The sequence below is a fragment of the Anomaloglossus baeobatrachus genome, unplaced genomic scaffold (assembly GCF_048569485.1).
Source record: "Anomaloglossus baeobatrachus isolate aAnoBae1 unplaced genomic scaffold, aAnoBae1.hap1 Scaffold_619, whole genome shotgun sequence".
NCBI classification, from domain to species: Eukaryota; Metazoa; Chordata; class Amphibia; order Anura; family Aromobatidae; genus Anomaloglossus; species Anomaloglossus baeobatrachus.
The window spans coordinates 20171-40340 of NW_027444985.1; positions in this window are offsets into that span (position 1 = coordinate 20171).

The window sequence follows — 20170 nt, forward strand, 5'->3', positions numbered from 1 at the left end:
TTTCTCCAAAACTATAACAGATGCAAGCTTGTCCTGTTTGGTGGAGATGATATTTAATAAAATAAGTAGAAATCCACTAAAAGTTTTGTTTGGTTATCTTGCAATCCCGAGATAATCGTCTCCATGCTCCAAATCCATTTTAAAGCCATTTTTAAGGCATTTCGCGCATACATGAAATGAACACATTTTTCTCCAAAACTATAACAGATGCAAGCTTGTCCTGTTTGGTGGAGATGATATTTAATAAAATAAGTAGAAATCCACTAAAAGTTTTGTTTGGTTATATTGCAATCCCGAGATAATCGTCTCCATGCTCCAAATCCATTTTAAAGCCATTTTTAAGGCATTTCGCGCATACATGAAATGAACACATTTTTCTCCAAAACTATAACAGATGCAAGCTTGTCCTGTTTGGTGGAGATGATATTTAATAAAATAAGTAGAAATCCACTAAAAGTTTTGTTTGGTTATCTTGCAATCCCGAGATAATCGTCTCCATGCTCCAAATCCATTTTAAAGCCATTTTTAAGGTATTTCGCGCATACATGAAATGAACACATTTTTCTCCAAAACTATAACAGATGCAAGCTTGTCCTGTTTGGTGGAGATGATATTTAATAAAATAAGTAGAAATCCACTAAAAGTTTTGTTTGGTTATCTTGCAATCCCGAGATAATCGTCTCCATGCTCCAAATCCATTTTAAAGCCATTTTTAAGGCATTTCGCGCATACATGAAATGAACACATTTTTCTCCAAAACTATAACAGATGCAAGCTTGTCCTGTTTGGTGGAGATGATATTTAATAAAATAAGTAGAAATCCACTAAAAGTTTTGTTTGGTTATCTTGCAATCCCGAGATAATCGTCTCCATGCTCCAAATCCATTTTAAAGCCATTTTTAAGGCATTTCGCGCATACATGAAATGAACACATTTTTCTCCAAAACTATAACAGATGCAAGCTTGTCCTGTTTGGTGGAGATGATATTTAATAAAATAAGTAGAAATCCACTAAAAGTTTTGTTTGGTTATCTTGCAATCCCGAGATAATCGTCTCCATGCTCCAAATCCATTTTAAAGCCATTTTTAAGGCATTTCGCGCATACATGAAATGAACACATTTTTCTCCAAAACTATAACAGATGCAAGCTTGTCCTGTTTGGTGGAGATGATATTTAATAAAATAAGTAGAAATCCACTAAAAGTTTTGTTTGGTTATCTTGCAATCCCGAGTTAATCGTCTCCATGCTCCAAATCCATTTTAAAGCCATTTTTAAGGCATTTCGCGCATACATGAAATGAACACATTTTTCTCCAAAACTATAACAGATGCAAGCTTGTCCTGTTTGGTGGAGATGATATTTAATAAAATAAGTAGAAATCCACTAAAAGTTTTGTTTGGTTATCTTGCAATCCCGAGATAATCGTCTCCATGCTCCAAATCCATTTTAAAGCCATTTTTAAGGCATTTCGCGCATACATGAAATGAACACATTTTTCTCCAAAACTATAACAGATGCAAGCTTGTCCTGTTTGGTGGAGATGATATTTAATAAAATAAGTAGAAATCCACTAAAAGTTTTGTTTGGTTATCTTGCAATCCCGAGATAATCGTCTCCATGCTCCAAATCCATTTTAAAGCCATTTCAAAGGCATTTTGCGCATACATGAAATGAACACATTTTTCTCCAAAACTATAACACATGCAAGCTTGTCCTGTTTGGTGGAGATGATATTTAATAAAATAAGTAGAAATCCACTAAAAGTTTTGTTTGGTTATATTGCAATCCCGAGATAATCGTCTCCATGCTCCAAATCCATTTTAAAGCCATTTTTAAGGCATTTCGCGCATACATGAAATGAACACATTTTTCTCCAAAACTATAACAGATGCAAGCTTGTCCTGTTTGGTGGAGATGATATTTAATAAAATAAGTAGAAATCCACTAAAAGTTTTGTTTGGTTATCTTGCAATCCCGAGATAATCGTCTCCATGCTCCAAATCCATTTTAAAGCCATTTTTAAGGCATTTCGCGCATACATGAAATGAACACATTTTTCTCCAAAACTATAACAGATGCAAGCTTGTCCTGTTTGGTGGAGATGATATTTAATAAAATAAGTAGAAATCCACTAAAAGTTTTGTTTGGTTATCTTGCAATCCCGAGATAATCGTCTCCATGCTCCAAATCCATTTTAAAGCCATTTTTAAGGCATTTCGCGCATACATGAAATGAACACATTTTTCTCCAAAACTATAACAGATGCAAGCTTGTCCTGTGTGGTGGAGATGATATTTAATAAAATAAGTAGAAATCCACTAAAAGTTTTGTTTGGTTATCTTGCAATCCCGAGTTAATCGTCTCCATGCTCCAAATCCATTTTAAAGCCATTTTTAAGGCATTTCGCGCATACATGAAATGAACACATTTTTCTCCAAAACTATAACAGATGCAAGCTTGTCCTGTTTGGTGGAGATGATATTTAATAAAATAAGTAGAAATCCACTAAAAGTTTTGTTTGGTTATCTTGCAATCCCGAGATAATCGTCTCCATGCTCCAAATCCATTTTAAAGCCATTTTTAAGGCATTTCGCGCATACATGAAATGAACACATTTTTCTCCAAAACTATAACAGATGCAAGCTTGTCCTGTTTGGTGGAGATGATATTTAATAAAATAAGTAGAAATCCACTAAAAGTTTTGTTTGGTTATCTTGCAATCCCGAGATAATCGTCTCCATGCTCCAAATCCATTTTAAAGCCATTTCAAAGGCATTTTGCGCATACATGAAATGAACACATTTTTCTCCAAAACTATAACACATGCAAGCTTGTCCTGTTTGGTGGAGATGATATTTAATAAAATAAGTAGAAATCCACTAAAAGTTTTGTTTGGTTATATTGCAATCCCGAGATAATCGTCTCCATGCTCCAAATCCATTTTAAAGCCATTTTTAAGGCATTTCGCGCATACATGAAATGAACACATTTTTCTCAAAACTATAACAGATGCAAGCTTGTCCTGTTTGGTGGAGATGATATTTAATAAAATAAGTAGAAATCCACTAAAAGTTTTGTTTGGTTATCTTGCAATCCCGAGATAATCGTCTCCATGCTCCAAATCCATTTTAAAGCCATTTTTAAGGCATTTCGCGCATACATGAAATGAACACATTTTTCTCCAAAACTATAACAGATGCAAGCTTGTCCTGTTTGGTGGAGATGATATTTAATAAAATAAGTAGAAATCCACTAAAAGTTTTGTTTGGTTATCTTGCAATCCCGAGATAATCGTCTCCATGCTCCAAATCCATTTTAAAGCCATTTTTAAGGCATTTCGCGCATACATGAAATGAACACATTTTTCTCCAAAACTATAACAGATGCAAGCTTGTCCTGTTTGGTGGAGATGATATTTAATAAAATAAGTAGAAATCCACTAAAAGTTTTGTTTGGTTATATTGCAATCCCGAGATAATCGTCTCCATGCTCCAAATCCATTTTAAAGCCATTTTTAAGGCATTTCGCGCATACATGAAATGAACACATTTTTCTCCAAAACTATAACAGATGCAAGCTTGTCCTGTTTGGTGGAGATGATATTTAATAAAATAAGTAGAAATCCACTAAAAGTTTTGTTTGGTTATCTTGCAATCCCGAGATAATCGTCTCCATGCTCCAAATCCATTTTAAAGCCATTTTTAAGGTATTTCGCGCATACATGAAATGAACACATTTTTCTCCAAAACTATAACAGATGCAAGCTTGTCCTGTTTGGTGGAGATGATATTTAATAAAATAAGTAGAAATCCACTAAAAGTTTTGTTTGGTTATCTTGCAATCCCGAGATAATCGTCTCCATGCTCCAAATCCATTTTAAAGCCATTTTTAAGGCATTTCGCGCATACATGAAATGAACACATTTTTCTCCAAAACTATAACAGATGCAAGCTTGTCCTGTTTGGTGGAGATGATATTTAATAAAATAAGTAGAAATCCACTAAAAGTTTTGTTTGGTTATCTTGCAATCCCGAGATAATCGTCTCCATGCTCCAAATCCATTTTAAAGCCATTTTTAAGGCATTTCGCGCATACATGAAATGAACACATTTTTCTCCAAAACTATAACAGATGCAAGCTTGTCCTGTTTGGTGGAGATGATATTTAATAAAATAAGTAGAAATCCACTAAAAGTTTTGTTTGGTTATCTTGCAATCCCGAGATAATCGTCTCCATGCTCCAAATCCATTTTAAAGCCATTTTTAAGGCATTTCGCGCATACATGAAATGAACACATTTTTCTCCAAAACTATAACAGATGCAAGCTTGTCCTGTTTGGTGGAGATGATATTTAATAAAATAAGTAGAAATCCACTAAAAGTTTTGTTTGGTTATCTTGCAATCCCGAGATAATCGTCTCCATGCTCCAAATCCATTTTAAAGCCATTTTTAAGGCATTTCGCGCATACATGAAATGAACACATTTTTCTCCAAAACTATAACAGATGCAAGCTTGTCCTGTTTGGTGGAGATGATATTTAATAAAATAAGTAGAAATCCACTAAAAGTTTTGTTTGGTTATCTTGCAATCCCGAGATAATCGTCTCCATGCTCCAAATCCATTTTAAAGCCATTTTTAAGGCATTTCGCGCATACATGAAATGAACACATTTTTCTCCAAAACTATAACAGATACAAGCTTGTCCTGTTTGGTGGAGATGATATTTAATAAAATAAGTAGAAATCCACTAAAAGTTTTGTTTGGTTATCTTGCAATCCCGAGATAATCGTCTCCATGCTCCAAATCCATTTTAAAGCCATTTCAAAGGCATTTTGCGCATACATGAAATGAATACATTTTTCTCCAAAACTATAACACATGCAAGCTTGTCCTGTTTGGTGGAGATGATATTTAATAAAATAAGTAGAAATCCACTAAAAGTTTTGTTTGGTTATATTGCAATCCCGAGATAATCGTCTCCATGCTCCAAATCCATTTTAAAGCCATTTTTAAGGCATTTCGCGCATACATGAAATGAACACATTTTTCTCCAAAACTATAACAGATGCAAGCTTGTCCTGTTTGGTGAAGATGATATTTAATAAAATAAGTAGAAATCCACTAAAAGTTTTGTTTGGTTATCTTGCAATCCCGAGATAATCGTCTCCATGCTCCAAATCCATTTTAAAGCCATTTTTAAGGCATTTCGCGCATACATGAAATGAACACATTTTTCTCCAAAACTATAACAGATGCAAGCTTGTCCTGTTTGGTGGAGATGATATTTAATAAAATAAGTAGAAATCCACTAAAAGTTTTGTTTGGTTATATTGCAATCCCGAGATAATCGTCTCCATGCTCCAAATCCATTTTAAAGCCATTTTTAAGGCATTTCGCGCATACATGAAATGAACACATTTTTCTCCAAAACTATAACAGATGCAAGCTTGTCCTGTTTGGTGGAGATGATATTTAATAAAATAAGTAGAAATCCACTAAAAGTTTTGTTTGGTTATCTTGCAATCCCGAGATAATCGTCTCCATGCTCCAAATCCATTTTAAAGCCATTTTTAAGGCATTTCGCGCATACATGAAATGAACACATTTTTCTCCAAAACTATAACAGATGCAAGCTTGTCCTGTTTGGTGGAGATGATATTTAATAAAATAAGTAGAAATCCACTAAAAGTTTTGTTTGGTTATCTTGCAATCCCGAGATAATCGTCTCCATGCTCCAAATCCATTTTAAAGCCATTTTTAAGGCATTTCGCGCATACATGAAATGAACACATTTTTCTCCAAAACTATAACAGATGCAAGCTTGTCCAGTTTGGTGGAGATGATATTTAATAAAATAAGTAGAAATCCACTAAAAGTTTTGTTTGGTTATATTGCAATCCCGAGATAATCGTCTCCATGCTCCAAATCCATTTTAAAGCCATTTTTAAGGCATTTCGCGCATACATGAAATGAACACATTTTTCTCCAAAACTATAACAGATGCAAGCTTGTCCTGTTTGGTGGAGATGATATTTAATAAAATAAGTAGAAATCCACTAAAAGTTTTGTTTGGTTATCTTGCAATCCCGAGATAATCGTCTCCTGCTCCAAATCCATTTTAAAGCCATTTTTAAGGCATTTCGCGCATACATGAAATGAACACATTTTTCTCCAAAACTATAACAGATGCAAGCTTGTCCTGTTTGGTGGAGATGATATTTAATAAAATAAGTAGAAATCCACTAAAAGTTTTGTTTGGTTATCTTGCAATCCCGAGATAATCGTCTCCATGCTCCAAATCCATTTTAAAGCCATTTTTAAGGCATTTCGCGCATACATGAAATGAACACATTTTTCTCCAAAACTATAACAGATGCAAGCTTGTCCTGTTTGGTGGAGATGATATTTAATAAAATAAGTAGAAATCCACTAAAAGTTTTGTTTGGTTATCTTGCAATCCCGAGATAATCGTCTCCATGCTCCAAATCCATTTTAAAGCCATTTTTAAGGCATTTCGCGCATACATGAAATGAACACATTTTTCTCCAAAACTATAACAGATGCAAGCTTGTCCTGTTTGGTGGAGATGATATTTCATAAAATAAGTAGAAATCCACTAAAAGTTTTGTTTGGTTATCTTGCAATCCCGAGATAATCGTCTCCATGCTCCAAATCCATTTTAAAGCCATTTTTAAGGCATTTCGCGCATACATGAAATGAACACATTTTTCTCCAAAACTATAACAGATGCAAGCTTGTCCTGTTTGGTGGAGATAATATTTAATAAAATAAGTAGAAATCTACTAAAAGTTTCGTTTGTTTATATTGCCATCCTGAGATAATCGTCTCCATGCTCCAAATCCATTTTAAAGCCATTTCAAAGGCATTTTGCGCATACATGAAATGAACACATTTTTCTCCAAAACTATAACAGATGCAAGCTTGTCCTGTTTGGTGGAGATGATATTTAATAAAATAAGTAGAAATCCACTAAAAGTTTTGTTTGGTTATCTTGCAATCCCGAGATAATCGTCTCCATGCTCCAAATCCATTTTAAAGCCATTTTTAAGGCATTTCGCGCATACATGAAATGAACACATTTTTCTCCAAAACTATAACAGATGCAAGCTTGTCCTGTTTGGTGGAGATGATATTTAATAAAATAAGTAGAAATCCACTAAAAGTTTTGTTTGGTTATCTTGCAATCCCGAGATAATCGTCTCCATGCTCCAAATCCATTTTAAAGCCATTTTTAAGGCATTTCGCGCATACATGAAATGAACACATTTTTCTCCAAAACTATAACAGATGCAAGCTTGTCCTGTTTGGTCGAGATGATATTTAATAAAATAAGTAGAAATCCACTAAAAGTTTTGTTTGGTTATCTTGCAATCCCGAGATAATCGTCTCCATGCTCCAAATCCATTTTAAAGCCATTTTTAAGGCATTTCGCGCATACATGAAATGAACACATTTTTCTCCAAAACTATAACAGATGCAAGCTTGTCCTGTTTGGTGGAGATGATATTTAATAAAATAAGTAGAAATCCACTAAAAGTTTTGTTTGGTTATCTTGCAATCCCGAGATAATCGTCTCCATGCTCCAAATCCATTTTAAAGCCATTTCAAAGGCATTTTGCGCATACATGAAATGAACACATTTTTCTCCAAAACTATAACACATGCAAGCTTGTCCTGTTTGGTGGAGATGATATTTAATAAAATAAGTAGAAATCCACTAAAAGTTTTGTTTGGTTATCTTGCAATCCCGAGATAATCGTCTCCATGCTCCAAATCCATTTTAAAGCCATTTTAAGGCATTTCGCGCATACATGAAATGAACACATTTTTCTCCAAAACTATAACAGATGCAAGCTTGTCCTGTTTGGTGGAGATAATATTTAATAAAATAAGTAGAAATCTACTAAAAGTTTCGTTTGTTTATATTGCCATCCTGAGATAATCGTCTCCATGCTCCAAATCCATTTTAAAGCCATTTCAAAGGCATTTTGCGCATACATGAAATGAACACATTTTTCTCCAAAACTATAACACATGCAAGCTTGTCCTGTTTGGTGGAGATGATATTTAATAAAATAAGTAGAAATCCACTAAAAGTTTTGTTTGGTTATCTTGCAATCCCGAGATAATCGTCTCCATGCTCCAAATCCATTTTAAAGCCATTTTTAAGGCATTTCGCGCATACATGAAATGAACACATTTTTCTCCAAAACTATAACAGATGCAAGCTTGTCCTGTTTGGTGGAGATGATATTTAATAAAATAAGTAGAAATCCACTAAAAGTTTTGTTTGGTTATCTTGCAATCCCGAGATAATCGTCTCCATGCTCCAAATCCATTTTAAAGCCATTTTTAAGGCATTTCGCGCATACATGAAATGAACACATTTTTCTCCAAAACTATAACAGATGCAAGCTTGTCCTGTTTGGTGGAGATGATATTTAATAAAATAAGTAGAAATCCACTAAAAGTTTTGTTTGGTTATCTTGCAATCCCGAGATAATCGTCTCCATGCTCCAAATCCATTTTAAAGCCATTTCAAAGGCATTTTGCGCATACATGAAATGAACACATTTTTCTCCAAAACTATAACACATGCAAGCTTGTCCTGTTTGGTGGAGATGATATTTAATAAAATAAGTAGAAATCCACTAAAAGTTTTGTTTGGTTATCTTGCAATCCCGAGATAATCGTCTCCATGCTCCAAATCCATTTTAAAGCCATTTTTAAGGAATTTCGCGCATACATGAAATGAACACATTTTTCTCCAAAACTATAACAGATGCAAGCTTGTCCTGTTTGGTGGAGATGATATTTAATAAAATAAGTAGAAATCCACTAAAAGTTTTGTTTGGTTATCTTGCAATCCCGAGATAATCGTCTCCATGCTCCAAATCCATTTTAAAGCCATTTTTAAGGCATTTCGCGCATACATGAAATGAACACATTTTTCTCCAAAACTATAACAGATGCAAGCTTGTCCTGTTTGGTGGAGATGATATTTAATAAAATAAGTAGAAATCCACTAAAAGTTTTGTTTGGTTATCTTGCAATCCCGAGATAATCGTCTCCATGCTCCAAATCCATTTTAAAGCCATTTTTAAGGCATTTCGCGCATACATGAAATGAACACATTTTTCTCCAAAACTATAACAGATGCAAGCTTGTCCTGTTTGGTGGAGATGATATTTAATAAAATAAGTAGAAATCCACTAAAAGTTTTGTTTGGTTATATTGCAATCCCGAGACAATCGTCTCCATGCTCCAAATCCATTTTAAAGCCATTTTTAAGGCATTTCGCGCATACATGAAATGAACACATTTTTCTCCAAAACTATAACAGATGCAAGCTTGTCCTGTTTGGTGGAGATGATATTTAATAAAATAAGTAGAAATCCACTAAAAGTTTTGTTTGGTTATCTTGCAATCCCGAGATAATCGTCTCCATGCTCCAAATCCATTTTAAAGCCATTTTTAAGGCATTTCGCGCATACATGAAATGAACACATTTTTCTCCAAAACTATAACAGATGCAAGCTTGTCCTGTTTGGTCGAGATGATATTTAATAAAATAAGTAGAAATCCACTAAAAGTTTTGTTTGGTTATCTTGCAATCCCGAGATAATCGTCTCCATGCTCCAAATCCATTTTAAAGCCATTTTTAAGGCATTTCGCGCATACATGAAATGAACACATTTTTCTCCAAAACTATAACAGATGCAAGCTTGTCCTGTTTGGTGGAGATGATATTTAATAAAATAAGTAGAAATCCACTAAAAGTTTTGTTTGGTTATCTTGCAATCCCGAGATAATCGTCTCCATGCTCCAAATCCATTTTAAAGCCATTTCAAAGGCATTTTGCGCATACATGAAATGAACACATTTTTCTCCAAAACTATAACACATGCAAGCTTGTCCTGTTTGGTGGAGATGATATTTAATAAAATAAGTAGAAATCCACTAAAAGTTTTGTTTGGTTATCTTGCAATCCCGAGATAATCGTCTCCATGCTCCAAATCCATTTTAAAGCCATTTTAAGGCATTTCGCGCATACAAGAAATGAACACATTTTTCTCCAAAACTATAACAGATGCAAGCTTGTCCTGTTTGGTGGAGATAATATTTAATAAAATAAGTAGAAATCTACTAAAAGTTTCGTTTGTTTATATTGCCATCCTGAGATAATCGTCTCCATGCTCCAAATCCATTTTAAAGCCATTTCAAAGGCATTTTGCGCATACATGAAATGAACACATTTTTCTCCAAAACTATAACACATGCAAGCTTGTCCTGTTTGGTGGAGATGATATTTAATAAAATAAGTAGAAATCCACTAAAAGTTTTGTTTGGTTATCTTGCAATCCCGAGATAATCGTCTCCATGCTCCAAATCCATTTTAAAGCCATTTTTAAGGCATTTCGCGCATACATGAAATGAACACATTTTTCTCCAAAACTATAACAGATGCAAGCTTGTCCTGTTTGGTGGAGATGATATTTAATAAAATAAGTAGAAATCCACTAAAAGTTTTGTTTGGTTATCTTGCAATCCCGAGATAATCGTCTCCATGCTCCAAATCCATTTTAAAGCCATTTTTAAGGCATTTCGCGCATACATGAAATGAACACATTTTTCTCCAAAACTATAACAGATGCAAGCTTGTCCTGTTTGGTGGAGATGATATTTAATAAAATAAGTAGAAATCCACTAAAAGTTTTGTTTGGTTATCTTGCAATCCCGAGATAATCGTCTCCATGCTCCAAATCCATTTTAAAGCCATTTCAAAGGCATTTTGCGCATACATGAAATGAACACATTTTTCTCCAAAACTATAACACATGCAAGCTTGTCCTGTTTGGTGGAGATGATATTTAATAAAATAAGTAGAAATCCACTAAAAGTTTTGTTTGGTTATCTTGCAATCCCGAGATAATCGTCTCCATGCTCCAAATCCATTTTAAAGCCATTTTTAAGGCATTTCGCGCATACATGAAATGAACACATTTTTCTCCAAAACTATAACAGATGCAAGCTTGTCCTGTTTGGTGGAGATGATATTTAATAAAATAAGTAGAAATCCACTAAAAGTTTTGTTTGGTTATCTTGCAATCCCGAGATAATCGTCTCCATGCTCCAAATCCATTTTAAAGCCATTTTTAAGGCATTTCGCGCATACATGAAATGAACACATTTTTCTCCAAAACTATAACAGATGCAAGCTTGTCCTGTTTGGTGGAGATGATATTTAATAAAATAAGTAGAAATCCACTAAAAGTTTTGTTTGGTTATCTTGCAATCCCGAGATAATCGTCTCCATGCTCCAAATCCATTTTAAAGCCATTTTTAAGGCATTTCGCGCATACATGAAATGAACACATTTTTCTCCAAAACTATAACAGATGCAAGCTTGTCCTGTTTGGTGGAGATGATATTTAATAAAATAAGTAGAAATCCACTAAAAAATTTGTTTGGTTATCTTGCAATCCCGAGATAATCGTCTCCATGCTCCAAATCCATTTTAAAGCCATTTCAAAGGCATTTTGCGCATACATGAAATGAACACATTTTTCTCCAAAACTATAACACATGCAAGCTTGTCCTGTTTGGTGGAGATGATATTTAATAAAATAAGTAGAAATCCACTAAAAGTTTTGTTTGGTTATCTTGCAATCCCGAGATAATCGTCTCCATGCTCCAAATCCATTTTAAAGCCATTTTAAGGCATTTCGCGCATACAAGAAATGAACACATTTTTCTCCAAAACTATAACAGATGCAAGCTTGTCCTGTTTGGTGGAGATAATATTTAATAAAATAAGTAGAAATCTACTAAAAGTTTCGTTTGTTTATATTGCCATCCTGAGATAATCGTCTCCATGCTCCAAATCCATTTTAAAGCCATTTCAAAGGCATTTTGCGCATACATGAAATGAACACATTTTTCTCCAAAACTATAACACATGCAAGCTTGTCCTGTTTGGTGGAGATGATATTTAATAAAATAAGTAGAAATCCACTAAAAGTTTTGTTTGGTTATCTTGCAATCCCGAGATAATCGTCTCCATGCTCCAAATCCATTTTAAAGCCATTTTTAAGGCATTTCGCGCATACATGAAATGAACACATTTTTCTCCAAAACTATAACAGATGCAAGCTTGTCCTGTTTGGTGGAGATGATATTTAATAAAATAAGTAGAAATCCACTAAAAGTTTTGTTTGGTTATCTTGCAATCCCGAGATAATCGTCTCCATGCTCCAAATCCATTTTAAAGCCATTTTTAAGGCATTTCGCGCATACATGAAATGAACACATTTTTCTCCAAAACTATAACAGATGCAAGCTTGTCCTGTTTGGTGGAGATGATATTTAATAAAATAAGTAGAAATCCACTAAAAGTTTTGTTTGGTTATCTTGCAATCCCGAGATAATCGTCTCCATGCTCCAAATCCATTTTAAAGCCATTTCAAAGGCATTTTGCGCATACATGAAATGAACACATTTTTCTCCAAAACTATAACACATGCAAGCTTGTCCTGTTTGGTGGAGATGATATTTAATAAAATAAGTAGAAATCCACTAAAAGTTTTGTTTGGTTATCTTGCAATCCCGAGATAATCGTCTCCATGCTCCAAATCCATTTTAAAGCCATTTTTAAGGCATTTCGCGCATACATGAAATGAACACATTTTTCTCCAAAACTATAACAGATGCAAGCTTGTCCTGTTTGGTGGAGATGATATTTAATAAAATAAGTAGAAATCCACTAAAAGTTTTGTTTGGTTATCTTGCAATCCCGAGATAATCGTCTCCATGCTCCAAATCCATTTTAAAGCCATTTTTAAGGCATTTCGCGCATACATGAAATGAACACATTTTTCTCCAAAACTATAACAGATGCAAGCTTGTCCTGTTTGGTGGAGATGATATTTAATAAAATAAGTAGAAATCCACTAAAAGTTTTGTTTGGTTATCTTGCAATCCCGAGATAATCGTCTCCATGCTCCAAATCCATTTTAAAGCCATTTTTAAGGCATTTCGCGCATACATGAAATGAACACATTTTTCTCCAAAACTATAACAGATGCAAGCTTGTCCTGTTTGGTGGAGATGATATTTAATAAAATAAGTAGAAATCCACTAAAAGTTTTGTTTGGTTATATTGCAATGCCGAGACAATCGTCTCCATGCTCCAAATCCATTTTAAAGCCATTTTTAAGGCATTTCGCGCATACATGAAATGAACACATTTTTCTCCAAAACTATAACAGATGCAAGCTTGTCCTGTTTGGTGGAGATGATATTTAATAAAATAAGTAGAAATCCACTAAAAGTTTTGTTTGGTTATCTTGCAATCCCGAGATAATCGTCTCCATGCTCCAAATCCATTTTAAAGCCATTTTTAAGGCATTTCGCGCATACATGAAATGAACACATTTTTCTCCAAAACTATAACAGATGCAAGCTTGTCCTGTTTGGTGGAGAGGATATTTAATAAAATAAGTAGAAATCCACTAAAAGTTTTGTTTGGTTATCTTGCAATCCCGAGATAATCGTCTCCATGCTCCAAATCCATTTTAAAGCCATTTTTAAGGCATTTCGCGCATACATGAAATGAACACATTTTTCTCCAAAACTATAACAGATGCAAGCTTGTCCTGTTTGGTGGAGATGATATTTAATAAAATAAGTAGAAATCCACTAAAAGTTTTGTTTGGTTATCTTGCAATCCCGAGATAATCGTCTCCATGCTCCAAATCCATTTTAAAGCCATTTTTAAGGCATTTCGCGCATACATGAAATGAACACATTTTTCTCCAAAACTATAACAGATGCAAGCTTGTCCTGTTTGGTGGAGATGATATTTAATAAAATAAGTAGAAATCCACTAAAAGTTTTGTTTGGTTATATTGCAATCCCGAGACAATCGTCTCCATGCTCCAAATCCATTTTAAAGCCATTTTTAAGGCATTTCGCGCATACATGAAATGAACACATTTTTCTCCAAAACTATAACAGATGCAAGCTTGTCCTGTTTGGTGGAGATGATATTTAATAAAATAAGTAGAAATCCACTAAAAGTTTTGTTTGGTTATCTTGCAATCCCGAGATAATCGTCTCCATGCTCCAAATCCATTTTAAAGCCATTTTTAAGGCATTTCGCGCATACATGAAATGAACACATTTTTCTCCAAAACTATAACAGATGCAAGCTTGTCCTGTTTGGTGGAGAGGATATTTAATAAAATAAGTAGAAATCCACTAAAAGTTTTGTTTGGTTATCTTGCAATCCCGAGATAATCGTCTCCATGCTCCAAATCCATTTTAAAGCCATTTTAAGGCATTTCGCGCATACATGAAATGAACACATTTTTCTCCAAAACTATAACAGATGCAAGCTTGTCCTGTTTGGTGGAGATAATATTTAATAAAATAAGTAGAAATCTACTAAAAGTTTCGTTTGTTTATATTGCCATCCTGAGATAATCGTCTCCATGCTCCAAATCCATTTTAAAGCCATTTCAAAGGCATTTTGCGCATACATGAAATGAACACATTTTTCTCCAAAACTATAACACATGCAAGCTTGTCCTGTTTGGTGGAGATGATATTTAATAAAATAAGTAGAAATCCACTAAAAGTTTTGTTTGGTTATCTTGCAATCCCGAGATAATCGTCTCCATGCTCCAAATCCATTTTAAAGCCATTTTTAAGGCATTTCGCGCATACATGAAATGAACACATTTTTCTCCAAAACTATAACAGATGCAAGCTTGTCCTGTTTGGTGGAGATGATATTTAATAAAATAAGTAGAAATCCACTAAAAGTTTTGTTTGGTTATCTTGCAATCCCGAGATAATCGTCTCCATGCTCCAAATCCATTTTAAAGCCATTTTTAAGGCATTTCGCGCATACATGAAATGAACACATTTTTCTCCAAAACTATAACAGATGCAAGCTTGTCCTGTTTGGTGGAGATAATATTTAATAAAATAAGTAGAAATCTACTAAAAGTTTCGTTTGTTTATATTGCCATCCTGAGATAATCGTCTCCATGCTCCAAATCCATTTTAAAGCCATTTCAAAGGCATTTTGCGCATACATGAAATGAACACATTTTTCTCCAAAACTATAACACATGCAAGCTTGTCCTGTTTGGTGGAGATGATATTTAATAAAATAAGTAGAAATCCACTAAAAGTTTTGTTTGGTTATCTTGCAATCCCGAGATAATCGTCTCCATGCTCCAAATCCATTTTAAAGCCATTTTTAAGGCATTTCGCGCATAGATGAAATGAACACATTTTTCTCCAAAACTATAACAGATGCAAGCTTGTCCTGTTTGGTGGAGATGATATTTAATAAAATAAGTAGAAATCCACTAAAAGTTTTGTTTGGTTATCTTGCAATCCCGAGATAATCGTCTCCATGCTCCAAATCCATTTTAAAGCCATTTTTAAGGCATTTCGCGCATACATGAAATGAACACATTTTTCTCCAAAACTATAACAGATGCAAGCTTGTCCTGTTTGGTGGAGATAATATTTAATAAAATAAGTAGAAATCTACTAAAAGTTTCGTTTGTTTATATTGCCATCCTGAGATAATCGTCTCCATGCTCCAAATCCATTTTAAAGCCATTTCAAAGGCATTTTGCGCATACATGAAATGAACACATTTTTCTCCAAAACTATAACACATGCAAGCTTGTCCTGTTTGGTGGAGATGATATTTAATAAAATAAGTAGAAATCCACTAAAAGTTTTGTTTGGTTATCTTGCAATCCCGAGATAATCGTCTCCATGCTCCAAATCCATTTTAAAGCCATTTTTAAGACATTTCGCGCATACATGAAATGAACACATTTTTCTCCAAAACTATAACAGATGCAAGCTTGTCCTGTTTGGTGGAGATGATATTTAATAAAATAAGTAGAAATCCACTAAAAGTTTTGTTTGGTTATCTTGCAATCCCGAGATAATCGTCTCCATGCTCCAAATCCATTTTAAAGCCATTTTTAAGGCATTTCGCGCATACATGAAATGAACACATTTTTCTCCAAAACTATAACAGATGCAAGCTTGTCCTGTTTGGTGGAGATGATATTTAATAAAATAAGTAGAAATCCACTAAAAGTTTTGTTTGGTTATCTTGCAATCCCGAGATAATCGTCTCCATGCTCCAAATCCATTTTAAAGCCATTTTTAAGGCATTTCGCGCATACATGAAATGAACACATTTTTCTCCAAAACTATAACAGATGCAAGCTTGTCCTGTTTGGTGGAGATGATATTTAATAAAATAAGTAGAAATCCACTAAAAGTTTTGTTTGGTTATATTGCAATCCCGAGATAATCGTCTCCATGCTCCAAATCCATTTTAAAGCCATTTTTAAGGCATTTCGCGCATACATGAAATGAACACATTTTTCTCCAAAACTATAACAGATACAAGCTTGTCCTGTTTGGTGGAGATGATATTTAATAAAATAAGTAGAAATCCACTAAAAGTTTTGTTTGGTTATCTTGCAATCCCGAGATAATCGTCTCCATGCTCCAAATCCATTTTAAAGCCATTTTTAAGGCATTTCGCGCATACATGAAATGAACACATTTTTCTCCAAAACTATAACAGATGCAAGCTTGTCCTGTTTGGTGGAGATAATATTTAATAAAATAAGTAGAAATCTACTAAAAGTTTCGTTTGTTTATATTGCCATCCTGAGATAATCGTCTCCATGCTCCAAATCCATTTTAAAGCCATTTCAAAGGCATTTTGCGCATACATGAAATGAACACATTTTTCTCCAAAACTATAACACATGCAAGCTTGTCCTGTTTGGTGGAGATGATATTTAATAAAATAAGTAGAAATCCACTAAAAGTTTTGTTTGGTTATCTTGCAATCCCGAGATAATTGTCTCCATGCTCCAAATCCATTTTAAAGCCATTTTTAAGGCATTTCGCGCATACATGAAATGAACACATTTTTCTCCAAAACTATAACAGATGCAAGCTTGTCCTGTTTGGTGGAGATGATATTTAATAAAATAAGTAGAAATCCACTAAAAGTTTTGTTTGGTTATCTTGCAATCCCGAGATAATCGTCTCCATGCTCCAAATCCATTTTAAAGCCATTTTTAAGGCATTTCGCGCATACATGAAATGAACACATTTTTCTCCAAAACTATAACAGATGCAAGCTTGTCCTGTTTGGTGGAGATGATATTTAATAAAATAAGTAGAAATCCACTAAAAGTTTTGTTTGGTTATCTTGCAATCCCGAGATAATCGTCTCCATGCTCCAAATCCATTTTAAAGCCATTTTAAGGCATTTCGCGCATACATGAAATGAACACATTTTTCTCCAAAACTATAACAGATGCAAGCTTGTCCTGTTTGGTGGAGATGATATTTAATAAAATAAGTAGAAATCCACTAAAAGTTTTGTTTGGTTATCTTGCAATCCCGAGATAATCGTCTCCATGCTCCAAATCCATTTTAAAGCCATTTCAAAGGCATTTTGCGCATACATGAAATGAACACATTTTTCTCCAAAACTATAACACATGCAAGCTTGTCCTGTTTGGTGGAGATGATATTTAATAAAATAAGTAGAAATCCACTAAAAGTTTTGTTTGGTTATCTTGCAATCCCGAGATAATCGTCTCCATGCTCCAAATCCATTTTAAAGCCATTTTTAAGGCATTTCGCGCATACATGAAATGAACACATTTTTCTCCAAAACTATAACAGATGCAAGCTTGTCCTGTTTGGTGGAGATGATATTTAATAAAATAAGTAGAAATCCACTAAAAGTTTTGTTTGGTTATCTTGCAATCCCGAGATAATCGTCTCCATGCTCCAAATCCATTTTAAAGCCATTTTTAAGGCATTTCGCGCATACATGAAATGAACACATTTTTCTCCAAAACTATAACAGATGCAAGCTTGTCCTGTTTGGTGGAGATGATATTTAATAAAATAAGTAGAAATCCACTAAAAGTTTTGTTTGGTTATCTTGCAATCCCGAGATAATCGTCTCCATGCTCCAAATCCATTTTAAAGCCATTTTTAAGGCATTTCGCGCATACATGAAATGAACACATTTTTCTCCAAAACTATAACAGATGCAAGCTTGTCCTGTTTGGTGGAGATGATATTTAATAAAATAAGTAGAAATCCACTAAAAGTTTTGTTTGGTTATATTGCAATGCCGAGACAATCGTCTCCATGCTCCAAATCCATTTTAAAGCCATTTTTAAGGCATTTCGCGCATACATGAAATGAACACATTTTTCTCCAAAACTATAACAGATGCAAGCTTGTCCTGTTTGGTGGAGATGATATTTAATAAAATAAGTAGAAATCCACTAAAAGTTTTGTATGGTTATCTTGCAATCCCGAGATAATCGTCTCCATGCTCCAAATCCATTTTAAAGCCATTTTTAAGGCATTTCGCGCATACATGAAATGAACACATTTTTCTCCAAAACTATAACAGATGCAAGCTTGTCCTGTTTGGTGGAGAGGATATTTAATAAAATAAGTAGAAATCCACTAAAAGTTTTGTTTGGTTATCTTGCAATCCCGAGATAATCGTCTCCATGCTCCAAATCCATTTTAAAGCCATTTTTAAGGCATTTCGCGCATACATGAAATGAACACATTTTTCTCCAAAACTATAACAGATGCAAGCTTGTCCTGTTTGGTGGAGATGATATTTAATAAAATAAGTAGAAATCCACTAAAAGTTTTGTTTGGTTATCTTGCAATCCCGAGATAATCGTCTCCATGCTCCAAATCCATTTTAAAGCCATTTTTAAGGCATTTCGCGCATACATGAAATGAACACATTTTTCTCCAAAACTATAACAGATGCAAGCTTGTCCTGTTTGGTGGAGATGATATTTAATAAAATAAGTAGAAATCCACTAAAAGTTTTGTTTGGTTATCTTGCAATCCCGAGATAATCGTCTCCATGCTCCAAATCCATTTTAAAGCCATTTTTAAGGCATTTCGCGCATACATGAAATGAACACATTTTTCTCCAAAACTATAACAGATGCAAGCTTGTCCTGTTTGGTGGAGATGATATTTAATAAAATAAGTAGAAATCCACTAAAAGTTTTGTTTGGTTATCTTGCAATCCCGAGATAATCGTCTCCATGCTCCAAATCCATTTTAAAGCCATTTTTAAGGCATTTCGCGCATACATGAAATGAACACATTTTTCTCCAAAACTATAACAGATGCAAGCTTGTCCTGTTTGGTGGAGATGATATTTAATAAAATAAGTAGAAATCCACTAAAAGTTTTGTTTGGTTATCTTGCAATCCCGAGATAATCGTCTCCATGCTCCAAATCCATTTTAAAGCCATTTTTAAGGCATTTCGCGCATACATGAAATGAACACATTTTTCTCCAAAACTATAACAGATGCAAGCTTGTCCTGTTTGGTTGAGATGATATTTAATAAAATAAGTAGAAATCCACTAAAAGTTTTGTTTGGTTATATTGCAATCCCGAGACAATCGTCTCCATGCTCCAAATCCATTTTAAAGCCATTTTTAAGGCATTTCGCGCATACATGAAATGAACACATTTTTCTCCAAAACTATAACAGATGCAAGCTTGTCCTGTTTGGTGGAGATGATATTTAATAAAATAAGTAGAAATCCACTAAAAGTTTTGTTTGGTTATCTTGCAATCCCGAGATAATCGTCTCCATGCTCCAAATCCATTTTAAAGCCATTTTTAAGGCATTTCGCGCATACATGAAATGAACACATTTTTCTCCAAAACTATAACAGATGCAAGCTTGTCCTGTTTGGTGGAGAGGATATTTAATAAAATAAGTAGAAATCCACTAAAAGTTTTGTTTGGTTATCTTGCAATCCCGAGATAATCGTCTCCATGCTCCAAATCCATTTTAAAGCCATTTTTAAGGCATTTCGCGCATACATGAAATGAACACATTTTTCTCCAAAACTATAACAGATGCAAGCTTGTCCTGTTTGGTGGAGATAATATTTAATAAATAAGTAGAAATCTACTAAAAGTTTCGTTTGTTTATATTGCCATCCTGAGATAATCGTCTCCATGCTCCAAATCCATTTTAAAGCCATTTCAAAGGCATTTTGCGCAT